This window comes from Myotis brandtii, unplaced genomic scaffold, assembly GCF_000412655.1.
Source record: "Myotis brandtii unplaced genomic scaffold, ASM41265v1 scaffold687, whole genome shotgun sequence".
NCBI lineage: Eukaryota > Metazoa > Chordata > Mammalia > Chiroptera > Vespertilionidae > Myotis > Myotis brandtii.
The window spans coordinates 2064608-2074960 of NW_005370687.1; the positions used below are offsets into that span (position 1 = coordinate 2064608).

Below are 10353 nucleotides of genomic sequence, written 5' to 3' on the forward strand. Positions count from 1 at the left end.
CCCCACTGTCAGCCTGATCCAGCCCCATCTGCTGTTGGGAGGGGCCTCCAAGTCACCTGTCTGCAGCCCTCTACTCTCCCAATTGCAGGCCCCAGCAGGCCCAGAGATATTCCCCCCACCACACCCCGTCCCCAAACTCAGCCCCTACTGCTGGACTTAACGTGTTCCACTCCACAGGAGGGATCAGACTACACATGTGGTCTCCCCCAGGCCCCCAAGCAGCTGCCCTCGTGCCCCCGGGAGAAGCCGACACCTTCTGTCACTGCCCCTCACCCAACCCCAAGAGCAGTCACTGCCCCACACCCCAGCCAGGCAGCTATCCCAGCGTTCCCAGCACAAATGCAATCAAGGCCATTAGCTGCTGCTTTGCATCTCATTTGCATACATCCCCATGACTGCCAAAATGCCAGAATCCTCCCCAAACCCCGGCCTATGACAGGCAGGGCTGGCTAGCAATGGAGAAATGAAATGGACAAGGCTCCCCTGAGGGTCCATCTGGGGATAAACTTGTGGGGACAGGAGGACCAGAGGGAGAAAACCCAAGGCAACTTCCAGCTTCAGACCCTGAAAGGTGCTCAGAGGAGGGGCAAGAGAAACTTACCAAGCACCAAGTCCTGGCGCCGTGCACGTATGCGCCTTACCCCTCGTTTTGCACAACGAACCATTTTACAGGTGTGGAAACAGGCTCAGAGGGCTAAGGCCTTGCTACTCGAAGCCCAGGTCCCTCCCAAACCTCCTGATCCAAGTCTGCAGCCACAGGATCCCAGGAGACCCGTGTGAGGAGTACCAGGTGGAGCGCGCGCCCATGAGACGCCGGGAGATGATGCTGGTGTCCAGCTGAGGCGTGTCTGACCAGCTCCCCTGCCAGCGTGTTTGATACAAATATTCCGAGTACCTGCCCTGCACAGCACTGCTCCAGGCAGTGGGTCGCAGCAGAGAACCATGAGAAAACCCCATGAACACGTCTGCCAAGAGGAAGACACGCAGCAAACACACACTAGAAGTTCAGGTAGTGATCAGTGCTACCAAGAGAAAGAATGTGGGGGAGAAAGGGGGGGGCGTGGGGGGGCACTTTAGAATCCTTCTTCGAAGAGATAACATTTGAACAAAGACCTAAATAAAAGGGGAAAGGGAGGTAGGTGATGATTTGGGGGAAGAGTGTTTCTGGCAGAGGGAACAGCAAGAGTCAATGTCCTGAGGTCAGAGTAAGCTAGGCACACTGCAGGCACCCAAAACTGAATGGGTGGACAGATTGAGGGGGTGGACGAAGGGAGGGATGGCCGGGAGAGGAAGCAGACAGGGCAGGAGTGAGGAAGAGGCAGACAGGGGCCAGAGCCCGCAGGGCCTTGTGGGCCTAGGTGAGGACTTTGGATTTTAATCTTAGCACAGAGGGAAGCCATTGGTATTGTTGAGCAATGGGGTGAGATCCAATTTATGTTCCTAAAGGATGACTGTGGCTTTTATGTGGCAGCGACTAGAAAGGGCAAAGGCCGGGCCAGGAAGACCCTTTCAGAGGCTTCTGCAGTGTGCGTTCCCACGGGAGTGCTGGTGGCCACTGCTCACCTGCCCGCGGACATCTGCAGCACCACCCTGAAGCGATCCAAATGCCATCCGCACAGGACGGTGAGCAGGCCGTGTGCTTTGCTGAACACAGTAGGGGTGGTTTGCTTTTCCACTGTGCAAGTTCCACTACCGGGTGGTTTGTTCACACAGTTGAATACTATACAGCGGCGATTTTCAGCCGCTGCGAGAATTTTCAACTGCAGCAAGAAACTTTAAAACATGCAATACCTATTTGGTCAAGGGCACTGACCTCTTTTCCCTCCGACGGTCAAATAAAATAAATGACAACAGCCAACACAATAGGCGTCCAGTGTGAATGAGTCAAAATTATAGCTATTTTTTTGTCAGATTGGCAAAAAATATCTATTTTTTTGGTGTGCCGCAGAATTTTAGTAATTAGGTTATGTGTGCTGTGAGGTGAACAGGGTTGACAATCGCTGCTCTCCAGCAATGAAAACGCAATCGCGTGGGAAAACTTCACAGCATCTTGCTGAGCAAGAGAAGCCAAACTTAAGAGAACATAACCAGCCAGAACCGGTTTGGCTCAGTGGATAGAGCGTCGGCCTGCGGACTGAAAGGTCCCAGGTTCGATTCCGGTCAAGGGCATGTACCTGGGTTGCGGGCACATCCCCAGTGGGAGGTGTGCAGGAGGCAGCTGATCGATGTTTCTCTCTCATCGATGTTTCTAACTCTCTATCTCTCTCCTTTCCTCTCTGTAAAAAATCAATAAAATATATTAAAAAAAAAAAGAGAACATAAACAGAGGGCTCTATGTACACAGAGTTCAAGACCAAGACCCCTGGCTCCTGCACGAGGGGAGCAGACGCACTCCTCCCTGTTCCTCCTGTGGGGTTCAGCTGACCCCGGCCATCATATATAAAACAAACCTATGGCCCGGCCGGCGTGGCTCAGTGGTTGAGCGTGACCTATGAACCAGGAGGTGACACTTCGATTCCCAGTCAGGGCACATGCCCGGGTTGCGGGTTCGATCCCCAGTGTAGAGCCTGCAGGAGGCAGCTGACCAATGATTCAATGATTCTCTCTCCTCGTTGATGTTTCTCTCTCTCTCCATTTTCCCTTCCTCTCTGAAATCAACAAAAATAAATAAAATAAATACACACATACATAAAAATAAAAAGTAAGAAACCTATGAAGGCTCTGGAAGGGGAGAGAAGAAGGCAGCCTGACAGGGACCTCAGGATCCATGGAGCAACGCCACAGTGAGTCCTCGGGCTTTCTTGTCGCCCAGTATATCCTGGATTAGCTGCTGGAGAAGTCAGCAACCTGCCTCTCCAGCCAGAGGATTGGAAGGTGCAGTCTAGCATGACAAAACCCTTTAAAACAATAAATGCCCTACTCCAGTGGTTGGCAAGCCACGGCTCGCGAGCCACATGCGGCTCTTTGGCCCCTTGAGTGTGGCTCTTCCACAAAATACCACGTGCGGGCGCGCACGTACAGTGTGATTGAAACTTCGTGGCCCATGCACAGAAGTCGGTTTTCGGCCTGGGCGAGTCTATTTTGAAGAAGTGGGGTTAGAAGAAGTGGGGGGCGACGGGAGACACGGCGCGGGGGAGGTACATTGTTTTGAGGTACGTTTGCTGAGGTCGACCCCTCCCAACTCTCCCATCCACACTCATCTATCTGAAACAAGAGTGTGGATGGGAGAGTTGGAAGGGGTCGACCTCAGCCAACGTACCTCAATCAGATGGAGGACGTTTTTAGCAAAGGCCAGCTTAGGAGTACCCTAATTAAGTTAATAACAATGTACCTACCTATATAGTTTAAGTTTAAAAAATTTGGCTCTCAAAAGAAATTTCAATTGTTGTACTGTTGATATTTGGTTCTGTTGACTAATGAGTTTGCCGACCACTGCCCTACTCTAGCCAAGCACCATGGAAAACCTGTGGCCCTAGCCCCACCCCAACTCCCATGAGCCTGGCCTGGCTGTATCCAGTGCCCCAGCCCCACCACCAGGATGGTAACAGAGAAGAATGAGTGGGGAGCTGGGATTTTCACCCCCACCCAATGGTAACAAGGCACCCTCCCCTGCACGCTGGGCCGGTGTCAGAGGAGGCCTAGTCAGGACTGTCACCGTCACCCAGCAATAAGGTTAGTAAGGAACACATGGGCACTCATTATTCGCAGGTGACATGATATTATACATAGAAAACCCTAACGACTCCACCAAAAGACTACTAGACTTAATAAATGAATTTGGCAGTGCAGCAGGATGCAAAATCAACACTCAAAAATCAAAGGCTTTTTGATACACCAATAATGAATTCTCGGAAAGAGAAACTAAACAAACAATCCTATTTATCACTGCAACAAAAAAAATTAAGATACTTAGGAATAAACTTAACCAAGGAGGCAAAAGACCTGTACTCAGAAAACTACAGGACATTGAAAAAAGAGATAGAAGTAGATATAAACAAGTGGAAGAATATACCGTGTTCATGAATTGGTAGAATCAACATCATTAAAATGTCCATACTACCAAAAGCAATTTTAGATTTAATGCAATCCCCATTAAAATACCAATGGCATATTTTACAGACCTAGAACAAACTCCAAAAACTTATACAGAATAAAAAAAGACTCCAAATAGCCACAGCAATCTTGAGGAAGAAGAACAAAGTAGGAGGGATCACAATATCAGATATCAAGCTGTATTACAAAGCCACTGTTCTCAAAACTGACTGATACTGGCACAAAAACAGACATATAGATCAATGGAGCAGAAGAGAGGACCCAGAAATAGACCCACTTAATTAATATTTGACAAAAACAGCCTGGTACTGGCACAAGAACAGGCATATAGATCAATGGAACAGAACGGAGAGCCCAGAAATCGACCCAAGCCATTATGCTCAATTAATATTTGACAAAGGTAAGAGAATACAATGGAATAAAGACAGTCTATTCAATAAATGGTGTTGGGAAAATTGGATAGATACATGCAAAAAAATAAAACCGGACCACCAACTTACACCATACACAAGAATAATCTCAAAATGGATATAGGACTTAAACATAAGTTGTGAAATCATAAAAATCCTAGAAGAAACCATAGGCAACAAAATCTCAGACAACTCTCGTAGCAATATGTTTACGGATACATCTACTAGGACAAAGAAAACTAAGGAGAAAATAAACAAATGGGACTACATAAAAATAAAAAGCTTCTTCACAGCAAAAGAAACCATCAACAAAATGAAAATGGAGACCACTGTATGGGAGAATATATTTGCCAATGATACATCTGATAAAGGGTTAATATCCAAAATATATAAGGAGCTTATACAACTTTAAAAAAGGAAGACAAACATTCCAATTAAAAAATGGGCAAAGGACCTAAATAGACACTTCTCCAAAGAGGACATACAGATGGCCAAGAGACATATGAAAAAACTAGAGGCCCAGTACATGAAATTTGTGCAGAGGGGTCCCTCAGCTGGGCCTGCGCCCTCTTGCAGTCCGAGACTACTCGGGAGATGTCCGCCTGCTGGCTCAGGCCTAAGCTGGCAGTCAGACATCCCTCTCGCAGTCCGGGGCTCTCACAGTCTGGGACCCCTCACTCCTTATCACCCGCCTGCAGTGGAGGCAGGAGAGGCTCCTGTCACTGCCGCTGCGCTCACCAGCAGTGAGCCCGGCTTCTGGCTGAGTGGTGCTCCCACCACCAGAGGGCAGGTCCTGTGTTAAGCTTCTGCCCCCTGGTGGTCAGTGCGTGTCAAAGTGACTGGTCGTTCTGTCATTCGGTCGAATTGCATTTTAGGGTTTTATTATATAGGATGCTCAAAATCATTGATCATCAGAGAGAGGCAAATTAAAACGACAATGAGGGCCCTGGCCGGTTTGGCTCAGTGGATAGAGCGTCAGCCTGCAGACTCAAGGGTTCCAGGTTCTATTCTGGTCAAGGGCATGTACCTTGGTTGCGGGCACATCCCCAGTAGGGGGTGTGCAGGAGGCAGCTGATCGATGTTTCTCTCTCATCGATGTTTCTAACTCTCTATCCCTCTCCCTTCCTCTCTGTAAAAAATCAATAAAATATATTTTTAAAAAACAAAAATAACCTTGTCTACTGTCATCCCCAGAGTATGAGATCACTCGTATTTCCTGCGCCTCCGGCTTTTCACAAAGCCTTGTGTGGGAGGTCGCCCGAGGAGGCGCAGGAAGGCACAGTGGACACGGAAGGGACACGTAACCAGTGAGGAAGGATGGAGTCACCCACACCCACTGCCCATCAGGCTCCGCACTGGAGCCAAGGGCTGGGAACGCAAAGCAGGAGGGAGGCCAGGGGCCGCCTGCTTCACTTGGATCAGCTGAACCTATAAACTGTCCCAACTCCCTTCATGCGGCGCGAGGTCTTTTCTGACCCAGAGGACAGAGACCCCTTAACCTCCAAGGTGGGCCAGGCCCACGGGCAGCTACCTGGCGTGGCTGGGACCCCAAGGATCTCCTGGCAGAGGCGGGAATACTCCTCGGCTGGCTCGGCAGCCTTCTGTGTGTGCAGGGCCTGGTCCACCTTGGCCAGGACGATCTGGCGCAGGTTGAAGAGACCTAGTCAGGAGGAAGGAGATGGGAGGCTGGCCCCGTGCTCTGCCCAGCCCTCCAGTCGGGGCGGCCCAGAAATCCCCGCGGGCATACCCGGGCCTCGCAGGCTGCAGCACGGGCACCAAGAACTCCCCTATTTCCCTGGCCTCAGGGCCTGAGGGATGGGGACTACGGGTGGCCCCGGGCTGGCCGGGGCCTCACCGAGGCGGGGCGCGTTAGGACACAAGTAAAAAGATCTCTTACCCTATGAGACAGCATGGAGGGACCTGGAGAGTATCATGCTAAGTGAAATAAGTCAGTCAGAGAAAGACAAGTATCACATACCACACTCATACATGGAATCTAAGTAACAAGATAAACTAATGAATGGAGTAGATCCAGAGACATGGAAGCATGGAACAGAAGGGAGAAACTCAGAGGAAAGGCAGGGGAGGGGGAGTGGGTGGGAGGTAATCAACCAAAGACCTTGAATGCATATATGCATAACCCATGGACACAGACAACAAGGTGCTTATGGCCTGGGGCAGGGAGTAGGGGTGGGGAGGGGAATGGATGAGGTCAATGGGGGGAAAAGGGGGACATATGTAATATTTTCAACAATAAAGAATTGTGGGTGTGTTTTTTAAAGGAGATATGAAACAACAACAACAAAAAGAACACATGTGCAGCAGTAACAAGGGACCCTCCCTTCCCAGGCCGGGAAGGTGTCGGTGGCGGTCTGGTGGGAAGCTGGAACTCCCACCCCTGCCCAGCAGCAAGGAGGCACCCCTGTTTCCCACCAGGGTGTCAACTAAGGTCAAGTGGGGAACCTGGACTCCCCCCAGCCCCTCAGCACCAATAAGGCCCCGTGCTGGAGGAAGGCTGCTAAGACAGAAGAGTTAACTACGAGCCGTGTCTCATAACATAACACCTGATGTCCAGGAGACCAAACATGAGCCCGTCACACCAAGACCCAGGGAAGTCGCAACCAGGAGGAGGAAAGGCCCAACCAACAGATGCCACCAAGATGACACAACGTTGGAATTTTCTAACAAGGGTGTTAAAGCTGCAATCTCAAGAAGGTTTCAACAAGCAATTACGTACACGCTAGAAACAAATGAAAAAGCAGAAAGCCTTCGCAACGAAGTAAAAGAGCCTAATGAAAATTTTAGTACTGAAAGCTCATTAGCTGAGCTCATCAGCAGAATGGGACAGTACGGGAAAGGTCAGTGAACTTGGAGATGGAGAAATAAACACCAGCCCATCGGAACAGAGAGGAAATGGGCTGGAAAAGAGAAATGAACACAGGCCAGGAACCGGTGGGCCTGCAGCAAAAGCCCCAACATTCTGTCAGAGTCCCAGACGGAGAGGAGAGTGTGGGGCCGAGAAAGTATTCAAAGAGACAGTGGCTGGAAAAACACCCAAATTTGGCAAAAGACATCTATCTACAGATTTCAGGAGCTTAATAACCTCCAAACAGGTAAACTGGGGAAACCCACTCGAAGACGCATCGGAATCAAACTCCTGAAAACTAAGGACAAAGAAAACATGTCAGAAGCAGCGGGAGAAGCGACGCCTTACCCCTAAAGGAAAAATCATTCACATGACGGCGGGTTTCTCACAGAAGCCACGAGGCCAGAGGGCAGGGCACACTTCAGCTCCTGAAGGAAAAGGCTGCCCCTCAGAATACAACACTCAGTGAAGCAGCCGTCAGGACAGAAGGAGAAATGGGGGCTCCCAGAGGAAGGAGAACGGAGGGGACGTGCTGTTGGCAGACCTGCCCTGCAAGAATGGCTGAAGGAAATTCTTAGAACAGAAAGGAAAGGATGAAAGAAGGAATCCTGGCGCATCGGGGGGAAGTGGGGCCGATAGAAAGAGTGAAAATATGAGTAAATATGATAGAATTTCCTTATCCTCCGGAGTTTTCCAAATTATGTGTGAGGGTCAAAGAAAAAGTTATAACATTGACCAATGTGTTTCTCAAAGTATGTAAAGGAAATGCTTATTAAAATTAGATCGTAAGTGGGGCAGGGCAAGGGACCTAAAGAGATCAATTCCCTACACCTCTCTATAACTGGTCAGTGTGGACACCGGTAGACTGTGGTAAGTTGTGTATTTAAAAAAGTAATACCGAGGGGAACCACTAAAAAATCTATTCGAAGAGACACAGTCAAAGACACCACAGCTACACCCTGGCTGCTGTGGGCAGATGGCTGGGCATCACCCAGTGCACCAGGAGGCTGCCCATTCGATTCCTGGTCAGGGCACATGCCCAGGTTGGAGGATCGATCCCCGGTGGGGGGCGTGTAGGAAACTATTCTTTAAAAACACAAAACACTACAGCGAAACCGAGCAAGCACGGGCAAACCTAATCTACAGAGAGAAGTCAGAACAGCAGCTGCTCCTGGAAGCATCAACAGGAGGGAGCATGAGGGCATGAGGGTACCTTCCGGGGTGCTGGAATGTTCTCTGTCCTCATCTGAGTGGTGGTTTCACAGGTGTCCACGCATGTACACATCACTAAGTTGCATATCTAAGATTTGTGGACCTCACTGTATATGTTATACTTAAATTAAAAATAAAAAAATAAAGAGAGGCCCGGCCGGTGTGCCCAGTGGTTGAGCATCGACCTATGAACCAGGAGGTCATGGTTCCATTCCTGGTCGGGCACATGCCTGGGTTGCGTGCTCGATCCCCAGTAGGGGGCGTGCAGGAGGCAGCAGATCAATATTCTCCCTTATGGATGTTTCTATCTCTCTCCCCCTTTCCCTTCCTCTCTGAAATCAATAAAAATATATTTAAAAAAATAAAAAAGGAGGCTACTGAGCCCTGGCTCCCATCTGGGGTTCAGATTGACAAAGCACTGTCCTCCTCATGCGTCTCTGGTGTCTCACTCACCTCTGCGTGACACACAGGAACTGGAGGCTGAGGGACGCCAAGGACCTGGTCCAGAAACGCCGCTCATGCCACTGGAATTAGGCCTTTTCCCTTCCCAGGGCTCTCAGGCTCTAGCGGGCATCAGAACACCTGGAAGTTGTTTACGATGGGAAGTGTGGCCACAGCCACAGGTTCTGATTCAGCAGGGGTTCAGCTGTCTATTGCTGCATAACAAAGCTCCCCAGAATTCAGTGCTTACAGCAACGACTTATGCCCTAGCTGGCTTAGCTCACTGGATAGAGCATTGGCCTGTGGACTGAAGGGTCCCAGGTTTGATTCCAACCCAGGGCACATGCCTGGGTTGCGGGCTCGATCCCCAGTAGGGGGCGTGCAGGAGGCAGCCAGTCAATGATTCTCATCACTGATGTTTCTCTCTCTCTCTCCCTCTCCCTTCCTCTCCGAAATAAATTTTTAAAAACGACGACTTACTATATTTTGTGATTCTGCGGGATGGCTGGGTCCAGCTGGGGGTTCTTCTCTTCCCGTGGCTTCAGCTGGGGCTGAAGTGCCCAGGCAGCTTCTTCACTCACAGGACACCCTGTGCTGAGACGGTGGCGTAGCCTGCAGCTGGGTGCCAGTCCCACCCCCCCTCCCCTCCCCCACGTGGCTCTCCAGCAGGGTGCCTGAACCTACTCACACAGTAGCTCCGGGCTCCGGGAGCGAACATTCCACAGGGACAGGTTCCAACGTGCGAGCACTTATCCATGGAGCCTCTCCTCCCGTCATGCTGCCCAGAGCAAATCACAGGGCCAAGCCCAGGTCAGGGGCGCTTCGCCAGGTGTGACTAGCAAGAGGTGGGGTTCCGGGTGGGGTAGGGGTCACCAATGTACCAGGCACCACGGTCGGTCTGTGGTGGGGCCTATGACCTTCTTTCTAGGTGGTCCCCGTGGCGATTGATGCAGGCGTTCCCGTGACCACACTTCAAGAGCTGTCCTGGCCTGTCACACCTTCTCCACAGCGCCACCCTCAAAGGGGCTCTTCGCTCTCCCTGCCTGTCCCAGCCACTGGCCAAGGTGAAAGCCACGGGCAAGCTGTCGGCGGGGGGCTGACTGCCAGGGCAGCCCGCACACCCTGGGACATAGCGTGCTATTCAAGCAGCGAGGGTATAGACCAGTGATGGCAAACCTATGACACGCGTGTCAGAGGTGACACGCGAACTCATTTTTTTGGTTGATTTTTCTTGGTTAAATGGCACTTAAATATATAAAATAAATATCAAAAATATAAGTCTTTGTTTTACTATGGTTGCAAATATCAAAAAATTTCTATATGTGACACGGCACCAGAGTTAGGTTAGGGTTTTTCAAAATGCTGACACGC

At 50.3% G+C, this 10353-nt stretch overlaps 1 protein-coding gene across 3 annotated transcripts in view; it reads right to left on the reverse strand.

The window, feature by feature from the left end:
* The window catches only part of PACSIN1 (protein kinase C and casein kinase substrate in neurons 1), a 63785-nt gene that overhangs the window by 23672 nt on the left and 29760 nt on the right, over window positions 1-10353 (reverse strand). Inside the window, exon 1 of one of the 3 annotated variants that reach the window (XM_014529620.1) lies at window positions 9463-9547. The exons of the other annotated variants lie outside the window; for them this stretch is intronic. The gene's annotated coding sequence lies outside the window, so the exon portion shown is untranslated. Of the gene's footprint in view, window positions 1-9462; window positions 9548-10353 lie in introns of those variants that run through there. 3 annotated transcript variants of the gene reach the window in all.